Raw genomic sequence first — 18,171 nt, 5'->3', positions numbered from 1 at the left:
CTCCTACTATGTGCCCAGGGCTATCATTGGATCTGAGATAGAGAGAAGTATAAACAGGATCCTTCTGCTCTTATAGATAACAGACTTACAGAGGGGATAGAGCTGTCTTTAACTGATAAACTTGTTATACAATAATTTCCTTAAAAATAAAGATCATAAAATTTTAGTTCAATAAAAGCACAAAATACAAAATTATTTAATATTTTTCGGGAATTATAGGAATTACAAGTCTAACCTATATAAACCTTTTATGGGTGTTCTTCTATAGATGAGTGCTCATACATACTTGATACCTGTCAAGAATTTGGCTGCTAAAGAATTACATAGTAATAGATGAAAGTAGCAGAAAATTACCAAATCATTGATTTGACCTATGTCAGATACTCTAGGAGAGGAGAGGAAATGCCATATGCACCATATTTAGACTTTTTCCTTGTAGAAGAATTATAATTTGAAAGGCATGCTACTGCAATTTTATTTTTTATAAAAGTACTCCCGATAGATCCATTAGCTAGAAGCTAGAATGTGTGAGACATATACATGATACGAATGGAAACTGGGGATTTAAATAGTGATTTTTTAAAATGTGGAAATGGTGGCCAAAATTAGCTTCTTACTTTCAATATCATATATCCAGGAAATTTTAACACCTCTATCTATTTAAAGAAAATTATGTTTTAAGACTGAAATCATTTCCTTCAGATGTCATCCTTTACAATTAAACAAATTAAATATATTTATAGAAAACTTTCTTGGAAAGTTAGAAAACTTTAGTAGATGCCTAAGTTCTATGCCTTCGCATTTGTGGTTGATACAAGATTGACAATGACTAACAGTCACTCTGCTCTAATATGTTTTTGTTTTAATCATGATAAATTGATCTTTGGTGGGGTTTTTGTTTGTTTGTTTTGTTAAATCATAACATTTCCACTACTTTCGACTCAGGATATTTGTTGCTTTTCATACTAAAACTATGTGTCAAATTTACCTAAAGCTGAACCTATCCTCACATCCTTACAGTAATTTCTTCAAGTATAGCTTATATTCATGTGAAAGAGCTCTGCTCCATCTTCATTGTATTTCCTAAAGTAACAGAATTTACCAGATCATCTTTTTAAGCACTAAAACCAATAGCAATTAGTAAAAAAAAACAGGTGCTATCTAATTTACCTGCTCTTTATTTCAAGTTGATTTTCCAGTTAATTTCATTTATCTATTTAATTATCTGCCATTATTTAGGCCTTTTAAATCATTTTGCCTCTTGTTACTTTGTTAATATGAATGATTATGACCAAGCTTCTAATAATAACCCTAACAAGACCTCCAATTGGAAAACATGAAATCTTATCTGGTATGTATCACAGGTAATTAAAAGAAGGAAGATAGAATAAAGGAGGCAGGAAGGAAAGCAGGTAAAATAAAAGAAAAAAAAAACAACAAAGAATAAAAGTAAGAAGGCAGGAAAGAAGAGAAAGAAAAAAATGAGAAATAATTTAATAACAAAATCTGGCAAGTTTCATGTAAATAGGGTTCATTTATGTTAGGATTCAATGTTAAATGGTTAGATATGAGCAGGGTTGATGTAGATTAACTTATCAAAAATATCCATGGGAATAAACATGTTTACTTAAGTAACACTAGAATATGTTTTCATTTCAGATGGTTATTCCAACATTTTAAATGTATATGACTCTTGAGTGGCTTAAAATATTATTTACTCATTATAACACTCATACAGACTTATTTTCTAATTTCTTACCAATATATAATCATATACAAGTCAGTCTGTTTTCCTTTTCCATCCCTCCCTTCTTTCCTTCCTTTTTTCATTCCATTTTTTCCTTTATTTCTCACTATTTTCCTTCTTTTTTTTTTTTTTAAGTCCATTGCTCTTTTATTCTTCCCTGCATAAGATCACAGGAGTCACAGTGGGACCTACAGAAATTGCTATAAGAACTACTAGCAATAAGGAAGAAGATATTTACTGATATACCTCCTTAAAATGTCCCTTATAATTATGAGTTCAAATTTAATTGCTTATATTACAAATACAATGAAAATACTACAAAATTTCCAAACATTAAACAAAAATATGGGTGAATATTTCCAAGTATTAAAAAATAATGTAATGTGCTATAAAATATAAACAATTCTGGATTTTGATCTTGATATAGGGAAATCTGAATCATTCCCTAAGTACCGATGACAAGATGAAAAGACATTCTCATATTCTTTTACTATCCAGGTGTATACCTTAGGGAAATTGATACATTATTACTCACTGCCCAGATTCATTCATCCAACTGTGTGGTAGAAGAGTCAGTCTTTGCCCAGGATATTTTGTAGCCAACTGCCTTTGCTTTGCTCTAGGTCTACACAGTGGAATAGACTTTTTCTTCCTGTTCCTCAGGCACTATATTACATGAAAAATTCATTTCTTCCATTTCCTATCTCTAAGTAACTCTTTGTAAAAAAAAAAAAAAAAAAAAAAAAAAAAAAAAACAGAGACAAAAGGAAATGACCTTGAGTACATTTGAATGACTAGTCCTGAACTGTTGGCTTGCTTTGTTCTGTTTTCACTAGGAGTGTCACACTTCCTAAAGTAAGCCTCACATATAAATTGAGCTGCTGTCTTCTACTGTGCATCACTCATACCAAATTAGGTCCTCCAGACAGACCCCAGTCAGCTGGCTATTACTGAAGTAGGTTGGGTTCAAAGTTCCTCAGAAAACTATAGTACAAAAGTCTCAGTTTTTCAAACTTGATAAATAGAAACATTGGAATGAGCAAAATGCTGTTGTTCTTAAAAATAAAAGGAAGTTCAGTAAGCCAGGAGATTTTAAGTTAGGAAGTCATCATCATGATGCATTACTCTGTGTCTAACAATGATTATAATTAAGAGTTCAGGAATGGCTAACTATGCAATGACTCAACACATGAATGGATTGGAAAAAAGAAGTAGTCAACAAAAGCAAATAGATACAAGATAATATTAAATATAATATTGATGTAAATTCCCAACAATTTATTTACTTTCCTTAGTATTCCTGGGTCATTTCCAGAGAATACAGGTGCTTATAATCATGCCAATTATTTCCAAAGGATAAATCTGAATCTCAAAAAATGAATAAATTCTAATAGTCATAAATTATCAACATAGAATTTCAGAGACAGAAATATTCAAGGTAACTGTCAAAGCTTCATAAGGTTGTAGTCAGGCATCTGGATAAAGAGATGGAAATACAGGTAAATAATAGTTTTTAAAATCCAGATATATAGGGATATTCAGATATATCCAGATATAGGGATATCCCCTTTATTCTGTATTTTATAACATCTCATTGAATTTGAGACTGGTTGATGATTCTTAGTCTGAAATAACTACTCCTAATATCCCTTTGTTTCTTCTTGGGATTTCTGTATCATTATTATAAAGCACGAAGACAGAGACTTTTATTCTGTTTTAAAACTCTTGTTTTATCATCATAATGTAGAACTAGTAGAAGTATTATTCATGGGTTTTTCTAGCTATCCAAAGAGCAAAACTTGCAGGTTTCCTGGCATGATCGTCAGATCGTGAGATGACTTGATGTCCCATCTGACACATATAAATCAGACTCTCAAGAAATATGCTTTCTGCCTATGGTCTTCTATGACCTGTATATAAATAAAAATGAGAGATTACACTGTCATCTCTTTGCTTAAGGATAAGTCCAGGTACCTCAATATGATACACAGCCCATCATGACCTAGCACCAACTGACCTCCCTACCCTATCTCTCTTTTGCTGGCACTCTCACCACTCTTGAATGTATCAAATATAAAGTTCTTATAAGGCAGTATTTTTACTCTCCATCCAAAAGGAATGTACATTTTCCTCTTAAATACAAAAGGCTTTGTATCTCAGATTGGACTCCATTTCCTTAAGCAATTGTTTCTAAATCTTCAAGTTTTACACTTTGTCTGTTCTTTGGGTTTCAAGCCATCCTGAACTTAAGCTATGGTTGCTCTTCCTTATCTACTAGGATATTTAGTTGCATGTCACAGCTACCAGTGAGATATATGTTACCTAAATACGCTGTGATTTGTTCAGCATTACCCAAACTTTTAGTATACACTTGGACCACATTTCTCTAGTTTATTTTCCATGATACTGTTTCCACCATGCCTATCTGTATGACTTCCTTATATGTATATCTGTATGACTTCCTTATATGCCTCTCTGTATGACTTACTTTATAGATAGCACTGGATTTTGATCCTGGCAATTTAGTTCCATCCCTCTTCAGGCCAACTGCATTCTTCCTCTTCCCTTTATAGCTAACTGTAGTATTCAGTGGCTCCCTGCCTTTGTTCTACTTACTGACTTTCTAGAATCCTAATTTTTCAATGAATAATCCTGATTAAATTCATCAAAAACAAACCATAGAGTAACAGAACTGTGAAATGTTAGAAGAGAATGTTTACACTCAAAAGCAAGTTCAAAAGCTGTAAAGTAAAATAACATGATCCATACTTTCTACAGAAGCATTTCTCTCTATCAAATAATTATATGAAATGAATAAATTTTACATACACAAAACCAAAACAGTGTAGAGGCGAACATATCCAAGGTCCCAGAGTTGTGACTTGAATTTTTATTAGTATGTCCCTAACCCATGGTGTTCACATGAGGAATGACAGAAAGGCAAATAATTGTTTTTATTATCTGTTAATACAGGTGGAAACTTTGTTGTTAATGAATGAATGGCTGAAGTGAAAGCAGCTTACATGGATTATTCTTTGGAAGAGTTCAGGTATGAAAAAGAGGATGACGACATAGGGAAGTAGAGTTGAATGATACTTCATTTCTTCATACATGGAGATAAAATGCAAAAGTAAAGGGGAGATCAAAGGCTCACTTAGCCAACTGAGCCACCCAGGTGCCCCTGGCCATGGAATCTGTATTATTCTTTATTTTAAATCAACCTCTCTCTTCCTCTCTCTTTCTTGAGAAACTTGTTGGCCTATCAGTATTAATTACCTTCTGTTGATAATTTAATTTTTCTAGAAAATCGTCTTTACATCTTCTAATTTATTCTCCTAGAGTCTTTCTAAAAAGTTCTCCTATATCTTTGTTACTAAATCTTTTTTCCTTCTTAATGCTGTGTTTTCTTTCTTTTTTCCTGAGTCAGATGTCAGATGTGTCACTTTTTTTTAAATTGAATTGCTATTTGAAAGCACTAACCTTTTGTTTTATATAGCAATATTATTACTTTTATGCTCTATTAGTTAATTTCTAATTACTAATTACTGATAGTTTACAAATATTCTAATTACTTTGTTTTATTGAAAACTTCATTCACTAAATTTCAAATTTATAAACACAATGATGTCTGTAGAGGGATTATATATTTATTATATTGTATTAATTTTATTACATTATACTATATTACATTGTATTTTATTATGGTTTTGACTACATGCCACAAAATTTGAAATGTTCTGTTTTCATTTATCCAAGTTTCCATTGTGACATTTAATTTTCTCTATGAATGAAAACCAAATTCCTTAAAAAAAAAAAAAGGTTTATTTATGTATTTGAGACAGACGAGGGACGGGGCACAGGGAAAGTGAGAGGGAGAGAGAAACAGAGAAGCAGGCTCCTGGCCTGGCCCAGAGCCTGATGCAGGACCCTGAGATCATGACCTGAGCTGAAATCAAAAGTCTAATGCTCAATTGACTGACACACCCATGAACCCCAAAACAATTTTTTAATGAATCCTTAAAATGTTTACATGATTTCACTTTAGCATTTTTTTCTGTGTCAAATTCAAATCTTGTGTTTTTTTCCAGAGGTTTAATCTTGTCTTATGTATATATTTTTTTGTTTATAAGAAGTTTCATTGTTTACATAATCAGCTAATAAAAATATTAAATGAAGATCCTTAAGATATATTTTGTAACCACCAGATTTATATATACCAAATGCCTATTTAATAAAGCTTCTTAGTTATATTATTCCTATACTCTTTATTTGTATTATTTTGCTTTTATTGACTTGCCAATTAAAAAATGTCCTGAGTGTTGTACTCTCTCAATGTAACTCGTCCCCTAATTTTCCTATATGAATATGAGATTTTGTTCAATATATTCCTACATTTTCCAAATAACTACTTCTTCAATGGATAGAAATGTTTTTAGCAACATACTAAAAACAAAAGCTTTTTTTTCTGCTCTATTTAATGTTTTTACTTGGAATTTAATTTTTTAAAGGATTTTATTTTTTTTATTTGACAGAGAGAGAGAGAGAGATCACACGTAGGCAGAGAGGCAGGCAGAGGGAGAGAGGGGGAAGCAGGCTCCCTGCTGAGCAGAGAGCTCCATGTGGGGTTCGATCCCAGGACCCTGAGATCATGACCTGAGCAGAAGGCAGAGGCTTAATCCACTGAGCTACCCACGTGCCCCTCCATCTCGATATTAATACCATCACATTAGCTTTGCTTTATTTTGATGTCTACCCTCATATGGCCAACCCATAAGGCCTGATGATAAAATGAGCTGCATTTAGTAATTTACTGTAGCAATGAAGAAAATCATTTTGACATACTCTATGGTATGTCAAAAGGAAAGAAGGAAGGATGGAGAAACTTTTGGATTTGCTGATGAGCAAATGAGTTTAAGATGAGTCTTTCATTGTCAGAAATTAATTGGAATTAGATAAAGTATGTTCTAGGAAGGCAAAACTAAAGCAATTTTTAGTGGTCAAACTCTTGCTCATATAAGTGAACTGTTTGCCTCGATGAACAAACCAATGCTCTGGTTAGACAGTCATTTTCCCAGATAAGCAAAGTGTATACCTGTATAAACTAGTTTGGAAGAATTTCCTGAAACAAATGCTGAAGATACTTAACTTCCTAAGTAAGAATATCTTGGAGCAAATAGTTACATCAATGCAGGTTGTCTCAGTCCTCAGTCAAATTACTTTAAGTTATGATAATGTAACAATCTCCACTTATCTTTGACCATCTCTTGATTTTTCAGCATTTTGTATAGTTTCTGAAATTTTACTCTAAATTGCATATTACTATTTCTATTATTTGGATTCTCTAGTCTGTCCCTTAGATCTGTATTTCTGTCCTTGTGTCAATAGCACCTATATTTTCTTCAGCTGTAAGTTCTTATATTGATAGCTTTGATCAGTTTTAAGTTAAATGTTGTATATGGTGTTAGGTAAAGTTTATGATTCCTTCTTTATATGAATATTCAACTGTTTCAACATTTTTAGAAAAGACCATCTTTTCCTAATTGAATTTCCTTTGCTCTTCTGCTGACAATTAATTAACTTTATACAGATAAATCTATTCTGGGGTTTCTATTTTTTCCTCAATAATCTATGTGTATATCCTGATGTCAATAGCCTATTGTCATTGCAGGAAGTCTTAACTATCAGGAAACTAAAGTCCTAAAACTTTGTGTTTTCCATGGCAAAAATTGCTGCTATTTTACATTTTGTCATTTTCGATATACATATAATAACCAACGTGTCAATTTTTACCTCCCCCTTCCCCTAAAAATCTACCCTGCTGGGTTTTCATTTGAAAAGCTTCAATTTAAAAAAAAAAAAAAAAAAGATAAGCTTCAATTTAGAGATTAACTTTTTGAGAATTATACTTTTAATAATATGGGGTTTTCTCATTCCTAATATGGTATGTCTCTTTATTTTTTACATTGTCTTTAATTCCTTCTAGCAACACTTTTGTGGTTTTTAGTTAATGAACCTTGTACATATTTTGATAAACTTGAAAAAAATTTTGTTCCCAAATATCTTATAAACAGTAGTATACTTTGACTTCAATTTCCAATTATTTTTTATTATGTAAAACTATAACTTGAGTTTGGTACATTGTGCAAGTTAGCTGAATTTATTAATTCTTAGAGCTTTCACATGGATTTCTTCAATTTTTCTATGTAAATTATGCCATCCAATAATATGAACACATTTACTTTTTCCTTTCTAAACAGTATTCCATTGATTTTTGTTTATGTTCTGATTGCACTGGCTAGGATATGAAGTATATTTTTGCCTTGTTTTTGAAATTTGGGTAAGGCCTTCATGCTTTCAATGTTTTGCTTGTTAGGTACAAATTTTTTATAGAAATTCTTTTTCAGGTTGAGGAATTTTCATTCAATTTGAGAATTTTATCATGAATGAGTGTTAAACTCTTACAAATATTTTTTCTGCATCTTTAGAAATGTTCAAATGGTACATCTTTGGATGTGTTAATGTTGTAAATCCATTCATTGGTTTTTCATTTTTAAACTAATTGTGCATTTCTGGGATGAACTCAGTTTTGCCAGGACATGTTATACTTTTTATAAATCACTGAATTCCATGTGCCAAAAATTTGTTTTTTCGGTCTATATTCATGGGGGATAATTGTCTATATTAGTCTTTTCTTGTAATGTCTTCTTTGGAGAAATGTCTGTTCATGTCTTCTGCTCATTTTTTAATTGAGTTATTTTGGGGGGTTTCACTTAAGTTCTTTATACACTTTGGATATATCAGATATGAAATTTGCAAATGTCTTCTCCCATTCTTTCATTTGCCTTTTAGTTTTATTGATTTTTTTACTTTGTGGTGCAGAAGTTTTATTTTAACGAAGTCCCAATAGTTTATTTTTGCTTTTTGGTTTCTCTTGCTTCAGGACACATATCTAGTAAGAAGTTACTATGGCTGATGTGATAGCAGTTACTGCCTGTGTACTCCTCTAGGATTTTGATGGTTTACATGTCACATTTAGATCTTACTATGCTTAATAACTGGAATTACTTGGAGAAAAGAAGCAGCATATAGGAGTACTCTCATGTGTAACTCACTGAAACTAAAGAAAAAAAAATGGGGGTGGGGGGCACCTGGGTGGCTCACTTGGTTAAGTGTCTGACTCTTGGTTTTGGCTCAGGTCATGATCTCATGAACTGTGAGACTGAGCCTGCAATGGGCTCTGTGCTCAGTGGGGATTCTGCTTGAAGATTCTTTCCCTCTGCCTCTCCCCCAACTGGTTGGTTCGTTCTCTCTCTCTCTCTCTCAAAATAAATAATTAAATAAATAAGTAATCTTAAAAAAGAAAGAAACTAAAAAAAAAAGAAATGGGGAGGCATTATCATCTCCCGTTTTCTGGAAAAGATTGGGAAAACTTAGTACAAAATTTCCTTAAATGTTAAGTAGGATGCTTTTAACTATGAACTCAATTTTTAAGTAGATATATGGCTACTCAAAATGTCAATTTCTTCTACAGTTTGTTACATTGCTGTATATTGTTAGTTTAATCTTTCAGATAATATATTTGTATCTAACTTGTTGAGTTTATTACCATAAAGTTTTTCATAATTAATATGAATGTCATAATTCATATTCCCCTATTACCTATGTAATGCTTACAGCTCCTACAGTGTTGTTCCCTTTTCTCTAATATTGGTCTTTTTTTTTCCTTTCAGACTGGCTACAGCTTGATCAATTTTAATGATGTTTCAAAAAAAAAGAGAAAAAGAAAGAAGTTTCTGGTTTATTTTTCTACTCTGCTTTTTATTTCATTGATTTTAATTGATTTCACTTCTTAAAATTATTAATTTCTTTTTCTGTTTGCTTTGAGTTCAGTCTGCTTTTTTTCTAATTTCTAAAGGTGAAATCTTACTCATTGAATTTAAACTTTTCTCTACTTTTCTAATAAATGTGATCAATGCTATAAATTTTGTTTTAGATACTCTTTTAGCTGTATCTCACAAATTTTATTATTTAAACATGTCTCCTTATTCGGTTTAAAATATTTTCTAACTTTCATTGGTATTTCCTTTGAAATGTGTGGATTAATTTGAAGTCTGTTGATTAATTTGCAATATGTGGGCATTTTCCAGATAATTTCCCATTATTAATTTCTTTTTTAACTCTGTTGTGTCCAGAGAATATACATCAGATGATGTTTTTCCTTTTACATTTATTGAGACTTGATTTATGACACAGAATATGGCTTATCTTAGTGAATATTCCATCTATAGTTGGGAAAACTCTGTGTTATACCACTGTTGATTGTAGTGTTCTATAAATGTTAATTTGGACAAATTGTTCTAGTCTTCTATGTCCTTACTGCTTTTCTGCCTTATTTTTCAATGAACTCTTATTGTAAGAGAAGTTCGGATTTCCATCTCCTCAGGGCATATCTTTTTTTTGGCAGGAGCACCTTCTGTCAGGATCTTAAACTCTGTGTTATCTAATGTCTAAAAACAGTTTTTCAAATGTTATCTAGATTTCTATTTGCTTAAGTTAGGATGGTAAATCTGTTCTTATTACTCCATGTTGGTCCAAAGATGAAAATATTTACTTCTTCTGTTAAAAATTTCTCTTTATAGACATAGATATAAATATAGATATAGATATAGATATTTACTAACACAAGTTTTTGCAAGACAAGAAGATTGCAGCAAACTTTCACTTTTCTTCTTTTCTCATATGTTGTAACTTTTTTTTGTAATGTGATAATATTTAAATAAATAGAATCTATTTTACATGTAATAAGTAATGTAATAATTTTAAATTCAGCTTTGAAAACAAAGCAAATTGATATAAGTTGTCCATTTTGCAAAGGATCCTAAACCTGAAAGCTTTTTTAATTTTTTAAAGCCATATTATTTTTATTTATAGTCAGGATTAAACTCTACCCTCACTGGATCCTTAATACTATTATCTCCAAGAGTGCACATATTGTTATTCACCATAAACTTATTCAATTGTGCATTTGCATTTTCAAAAATCATATTCTCCCTCAAAGGAAGAATAATTGATACAGTCAGACCTTAAAGCTAATTTTAAAAAAGTCCATACACTGAAATACAGTGACCACAAGTGATAAGGATATTAAAGGATGTAAAGCTTCCTAAGGTGATTATTTTGAAGGCTACTGTTCTTTTCTGCATTGTTCTTTGCTATAAACAATATATTTATTACTCTATCATTCATATTCAATGACACAAAGATAATATTTAAATCACAAACATAACTTATAAATATAATCATTATTTCAATGTATAAAAAATCTGATTTCAAAATGCATCCTAATATTTCCCTCTGTTCTTTAGTGAAGCTAACAGAATTTTCTAGAGTAGAGAGTATAATTAGAAAATCAATGGGTTAATTTAAAGACATGCAATTTTCAATAATAATGAGAGTTAATATTTCTTATGGGAACTGGCTTAAACTAGGTTATGAGGAGGTATGAATAGTTGAAATAGATTAATTATCTTTTAAATTTGGGATATTAAGATTGAATAAAATGCTTTTAAAAACTCTATTAAAATGATATCTTTGTGTGAGCAATTCAGGTCATAGATCTCATTTTTTTTCCTTCTTTCCCCCCAAAATTCGTATTTTATGCCATTTAACTGTAAACCATTGAATAGAATGATAGTTTATGGGATTCTTGCCAATAACGCTGAAAATGCATTAATGGTTTTATATACTTTTATACAGACAGATTGAGAATTCTTGAACAAGCAAAGGTTCTTCCAAAGCAGCACTCTATTTTTTGAATAGGCATATTTTTCTTGCTAGTTATTTTGTAGATCCAAATTTTAAACTTATATGTCTGCACTAGTATAAAGCTTAATTTATTTTATTTACATATAGGTTAATTTGTTCAAATCAGCTTTGAAATTAGACTCTCAGTTTGAAAATTTTATCAACCCCCCAATTATTTACATACAAACTCTAAGAAATTAATAGTAATTCATTTTTATTTTTCATGGTTTCTTCTTTTCTGTACCTACCTACTGCTGCAACATCTGTAGCTGTACCATTTGTACTTGGAATGCTGGCAAATGGCTGACTTCCAACACTTCCTGCCAATATAAATTAATATGTACCATCAGAGGTACCCCCAAGTGGAATAAGAATGTAGTCTCTTGGGTTATTTTTATGGAAGAAGCTTGAAGCAAAACTGAATAGCTCTGGCTCCCATACAGCAGACATGAAAACACTTGTGCCTTTAGTGTTGTCCCTGATGGTATGTACTAATTCACTCTAAATTATTCTAGTTTCTATTTTAAAATGAATGAGAATGAGGGGGGAAAAAAGGCTTCTTCAATGTGTGGGTACATTTACGTATGCTTTTGTGCATAAATGTATACAGAATATATCTATTTATCTATCTTCATGTAAAGAGCCCTAATGATACATTTAAACTTCTAGGAAGACCACTTGTATACACCAGTTCTTTACTTTAAGGAAAAATTAATATGAAATTCTGATTAATCTATATTAAGATATAATTTTAAAATTATACATGTTTTTCTTTAAATGGCAGGTTTTCATTTTGCATGATAAATTATTATGTCACTGTTTATTTTCTCATATTTCATAGAAATTTAATTTTAGAAAGATAAACATTTATTCATAAATACTCTTCTTAAACTGGTAAAGATATGGTAAAACATATTTTAAGATACTGAGTAAATTTTGGGTATTAAAATTACTCTTAAAATATTCTAACAGATAAACAAATACTCACTGTTCCCCAAAGCTCTCATAGCATGTAAATACACGGATGCACACAACTTTATAGAACATTTAAAAAAATAATAATTTTTATTTATTTTTAAAGATTTTATTTATTAATTTGACGTAGATCACAAGTAGGCAGAGAGGAAGGCAAAGAGAGAGGAGGAAGCAGGCTCCCTGCAGAGCAGAGAGCTCGATGCGGGGCTCGATCCCAGCACTCTGGGATCATGTCCTGAGCCAAAGGCAGAAGCTTAACCCACTGACCCACTCAGGCGTCCTAATTTCATCTTTTGAAAATATAGAGCTATAAATTTTATATATAAAATAAACTAATAAGTTTGTGAAACATCAGATATTTATTTTTATACTAAATAGCTACACACAAAAAAATGTTACTCATGTCAATGCCATGTTGCTTACTATATATATATATATATGTATATATATATATATACACTTTCATTTGTAGTCTCATCAATTTGCCAGCTGAGTCCTGATACTAGGAAGGGCCTTGAGACAGGACTTGGGAAAAGTATGGATATGCAGAGAAAGAGTACAGAGAAAAGAGAATTGTTGGCCAAGAAGCTTTTTGAATTCTGAAAATATCATCAGTGGAAGAATCTTTTGAAAAAATAATGAATAAACATTGAGTGGTCACATGCATCTTTGCAAGTGTATAATACAATAAATACGCCTGGGTCAGTTGGTTACGTGTCTGCCTTTGGCTCAGGTCATGATCTTGGGGTCCTGGGATTGAGACCCTTGGCAGGCTCCTTACTCAGCAGGGTGTCTGCTTCTCCCTCTCCCTCTGTCTTCCTCTGGCTCATGCTCTCTATCTCAAATAAATAAATAAAATCTTAAAAAAAAAAAGAGGCAAAGATGCCTATGCTAAAGAGATGAAACTTTAAAAAGAAATATATATCCTGAAATTACTATGGTAAGTGTACTTATAGTTTAATTAATAATTAATAAGAAGGAGATGGAAAGAGAATCCCATGCAGACTCCACACTGAGCATGGAGCCCTATGTAGGACTCAATTTCACAACCCTGAGATCACCACCCAAGCCAAAACCAAGATTTGGATGCTCACCTGGCTGTGCCACCCAGGTGCCCCAAGAGAACTCTTATAAGAGCACTTTCATTACCTTTAGGGCACATCCAGATATTCCAGGATCGTCTCATCTTCATTTATCTTATCCTTAATTTTATTACACCTCCAAAGACTCTTTTCCAAATAAAGTCATATTATGGGTTCTAAGAATTATAGGGTAGTCATTGGGACGCCACCATTCTATCCACCATTCCAAGTCTCCAAGACAAGGGCACACTTAGAATATTCAACAAAGAAAATCATTTGACTATATTAGTGCAAAGATCAGGTTAAAGAAAAAAATCACTAGCAGCAGTCCTAAGGATTAAATTGAGATTCCCCAAAAGATATGTTCTAGAATGTTCTAGAATGTAAGTATGTTGTTTAAACTGGGCAGCTCTCTTATAAGAACAGAGAGACCATGCTCTACTGATGGTGTAGAAGATAGCTAGAATGGCTCTACATTTTTCATGAAAAACTGGATCCATCATAAAAGCACTGGACCTTTTGTAGTGTAATAAAGTTTTTCAAATACATATTTAAAATGAATTAAATTGTTATTTGAGTTTTCTATTACATGTTGCTGAACTTAGTCCTTATTGGACACATATGATTTTAAATTTAGATTTATATGTCCCTAATGTCCTAGATAATAATAGTATTAGTTTGCTAGGGCTACTGTAACAAAGCACCACACCTGAGTATCTTAAAACAACAGAAACTTATTGTCTCACAGTTTTAGAGTATAGAAGACCAAAATCAAGGTGTCTGCAGTATCCTGCTTCCCCTGAGACTGGGTAGAATCCTTCATTGCCACTTACTAGCTTCTAGCTATAGCCAGCAATTTTTAACATTTCTGGGCTTGCAGCTTCATGAGTCTAATCTCTGATTCCCTCATGACATAGATATCTTCATATACTGTCTTCCTTCTGTGAATGTCTGTGTTTCTATCCAAATTGTTTTTTTTAATAAAGACACCAATCATATTGGATTAGGACATCCTAATGACTTCATCTTAACTTGATCATCTTTAAAGACTATATTTCCAAGTAAGAGCATGGCACAGATTGTGGGTGTGAGGACTTCAACATATCTTTAGGGGAATCTCAATTCTTATTTGTTTTGTACAAACATCAATATGATAAACCAAACATTGATCTTCAAAAATACAAACACAAAAATTTAAGTTATGTTATTATCACTAGCATTTTAGTTAGGTAATTACTAGACATTCTGCATGCACTGAGGTATGTATATAAAATAGATATTGTGTGGTATACATAATTTTTTAAAAATTATGTAACTTACTATTGTTATAAAATAATTATTCTTTCCATATATATTGTACAGTAGAAAGTGCTAAACTCTCTTTGAAAGCCAAGTGAAAAAAAACTTATTATACAAAAACTTTAGTTTATTAGAAATATGCTTAAATCTGATATTATAAAAACCAGATTATATTATGATATTTATTTAATTTGGGAAAATAAGATTATCATGCTTCCTATTACTTTCCATTTTGAATTGTATTTATAGGAGTTGGTTTTCTTTAATTGGTTGTGTTTTTTCTTTTTTTTTTTTTAATATTTTATTTATTTATTTCACAGAGAGAGATCACAAGTAGGCAGAGAGGCAGGCAGAGAGAGAGAGAGAGAGAGGAGGAAGCAGGCTCTCCGCTGAGCAGAGAGCCCGATGCTGGACTCGATCCCAGGACCCTGAGATCATGACCCCAGCCGAAGGCAGCGGCTTAACCCACTGAGCCACCCAGGCGCCCCGGTTGTGTTTTTTTCCTTCAGCAATTCCATATATGGCCCCGTACAGGATGAATTTTCAAGCAGTTAAGGTCTTCATGGGTTCTCTAAGAAACTACAAAATCTCTTCTGCCATTTTGGATTTTCTTATTAGCAGGAGGATTGAAGGTTGTGATTTCTTTGCAGCTCAAGGCTGTTGATCCTCAGTAGGAGCAAATGCTCACAGCAACCTAAAACTTGAAAAGATTATTGTCTGTACTCAGATATGGCTTTTCATATGAAAACAAAGATTCTGAATGCTACAGATAGCTGTAGGGATTTAAGCTTCTTTTTCTTTCTCTCTCTCTTTCTTTCTTTTTTTTTTTTTTTTTGAAATGAACCTAATACAGTATCCACAGCTCTGAAACTTTATAGGGAGTATGATTAAGGACAGTCATTCATGAGCATTTCATTTTCAATTAATTTCTTATGAAATAAAAGCTTATAACAGCAACCAGTCAAAAAAATAAATGCACATCAATATTGCATTATATATTGCACCATTATACATTTAATTCTTTTATACCTAAATAGTTTTGGGTCATTCTAGCTAAGTAAAATTTAAAAAAAAAAATGTGTGTGTGTTATTTTCACCAGATTTAATACACAATTTTGTTGAACCTCAGAAATTCTATATAAGTGAGTTTTGGCTTTAAACAAATTTAGCTGTTCATTTTGTACATATTGGAATACTTTTCTATTGTTGAAATAATGACAGCACAATTGCAAAATATTAAACTGAAGATATGTTTCTTAGAATAGTGATTTAATAGGTTGTTTGATTCCATGCAATGCAAATGTAAAAGAAGGCAAGTGAACTGGGGATTAGTCTTTTTTCCTACTATGTGTATACAAGTAAATCATTTCACCCCCTTTGCTTCCCTGCCTGTAAAATAAAAACAGTTATCCATGATAATTAGCGAACTTAACAGGGAACTCTACAGGAATCCTCATAATGTAGATCCATCGACTTTTCAGGTATATAATACGTGGCTTTTAGCAGAGGTATTGATGATTTTGTATGGTGAATCTCATTTTATTTTTGGATGATTATAACTCAAATGTGTCATTTGAAAATCATCTGGAAAACTTTTATGATTTAAATATGGAAACAATAGTTACTGTCACAAAAATTTAGATGCTGTTTATTATTATTAATAACATTAATTATTAATCTATTTTGCCTATGTGGAAAGAACTCTTTATGAGGGTAAAGCATAACAAAGTCAGCAAAATCAATGGCTGATTGGAAATAAACTGAGCAACTGAAGAGATACTGATAACAACATTGGAACATAAACATTGTAAATCACGGTAGATCTGACATTACATATATAGCCAATCTTAGGCCTATGAAATGAATAGTTTCCTTTTGCATGTGAATAAATATGATTATCTTTATTTTTTTCTTTTCTGTGTGGATTTTAGTGACTGATTGTGTTCACATTAGCTTTAAATTCATGGAAATAATAATAAGAGAAAATTTGGAATGAGAAAAGAGTAAAATGTCATAAAGAAGGAACTGATCATTTTAGAACCAGCAGGCCCAATCCAACAAACATTTTAAGGATTACTTACCAAACAAACAAACAAACAAACAAAATTCAACAATGTTTTGCCCAATAGATCACTTCACTATATAAACAGAACTTGGAATACACACCTTAATTACACATGTAGATCTTAGCCTGCTCACCCTGGCTTCTTTTAAATTTTTTACAGTCCCAATTTTTCCTTCATATCCTGAAGTTTATATCTGCAAAACATCCTTTTAGTTATATATTTTCCTAGCTTCATTCCATATCATGTAAATATTTAATGTATCTAAATGACCTTTATGTTTGATTCTAGCACAAGTTAAATCTAACACAACTTGCAGTAAACCATCATCTGAATTATTCCTGTAGAGAATGTACCACTAAATCCACAATTTAACATCACTTCTTTGGGAAAGCTTTGCTACATAAAGGCACAGATACTTGTTTCACAGCCTAGGAAGAAGGAAAACAAAACAAAACAAAACAAAACAAAACAAAAAAAAAACTAATTTCTAAAAACTAATATATTGTTGTCAGATATAGACTTTATTGATGAATAGTTCTCTGTTTTTCAGATTTTTGTATGTAGACTTTGCAATCCCGCTCATGAATACATAGTTTAAATAGTCCCAATATATCACTGAATAATGTGGGACAATAAGGGTCATATATTGTTGTGGGCAAAATCATGTTGCCTTGAAGTTCATACGTCAAAGTCCTAACTCACAGTACCTCAGAATGTGACTGTGTTTGGAGACAGGGTATTTAGAGATATAACTAAGGTAAAATGAGTGGTGTCTATGGTAATAGGGGAAGGCCTTAATCCATTATGACTGATACTCATATAGGAAGAGTGCGCTTGGATACAGACATGCAGGCACATGGAGAAAAGACTACGTGAATGCAAAAGGAGATGGCTATCTACGAGTCTAGGAGAATACCACCCTAATGTAGCAATCCTGATGACACCTTGATCTTGGACTTAGTTTCCCAAACTGTGAGAAAACAAAGTTCTGTTATTTAAATCACCCAGTCTATGGTATTTTTACAATAGTCCTAGTAAACTAATACATATATATTCAATTATCTTAAGTAAAAGAAGGTAACTAGAAACTGCTTATTATACAAAGTTCACCATGGAAAAAGAATTAGTAGTAGAATCCTTGAAGAATGATAAGGACAAAGGTGTGATGTCATCTCCCAACTTTCTTTAACTATACTAT

Source organism: Lutra lutra, chromosome 1 (assembly GCF_902655055.1).
Source record: "Lutra lutra chromosome 1, mLutLut1.2, whole genome shotgun sequence".
Classification (NCBI taxonomy): Eukaryota; Metazoa; Chordata; class Mammalia; order Carnivora; family Mustelidae; genus Lutra; species Lutra lutra.
This window is presented reverse-complemented; position numbering follows the sequence as displayed.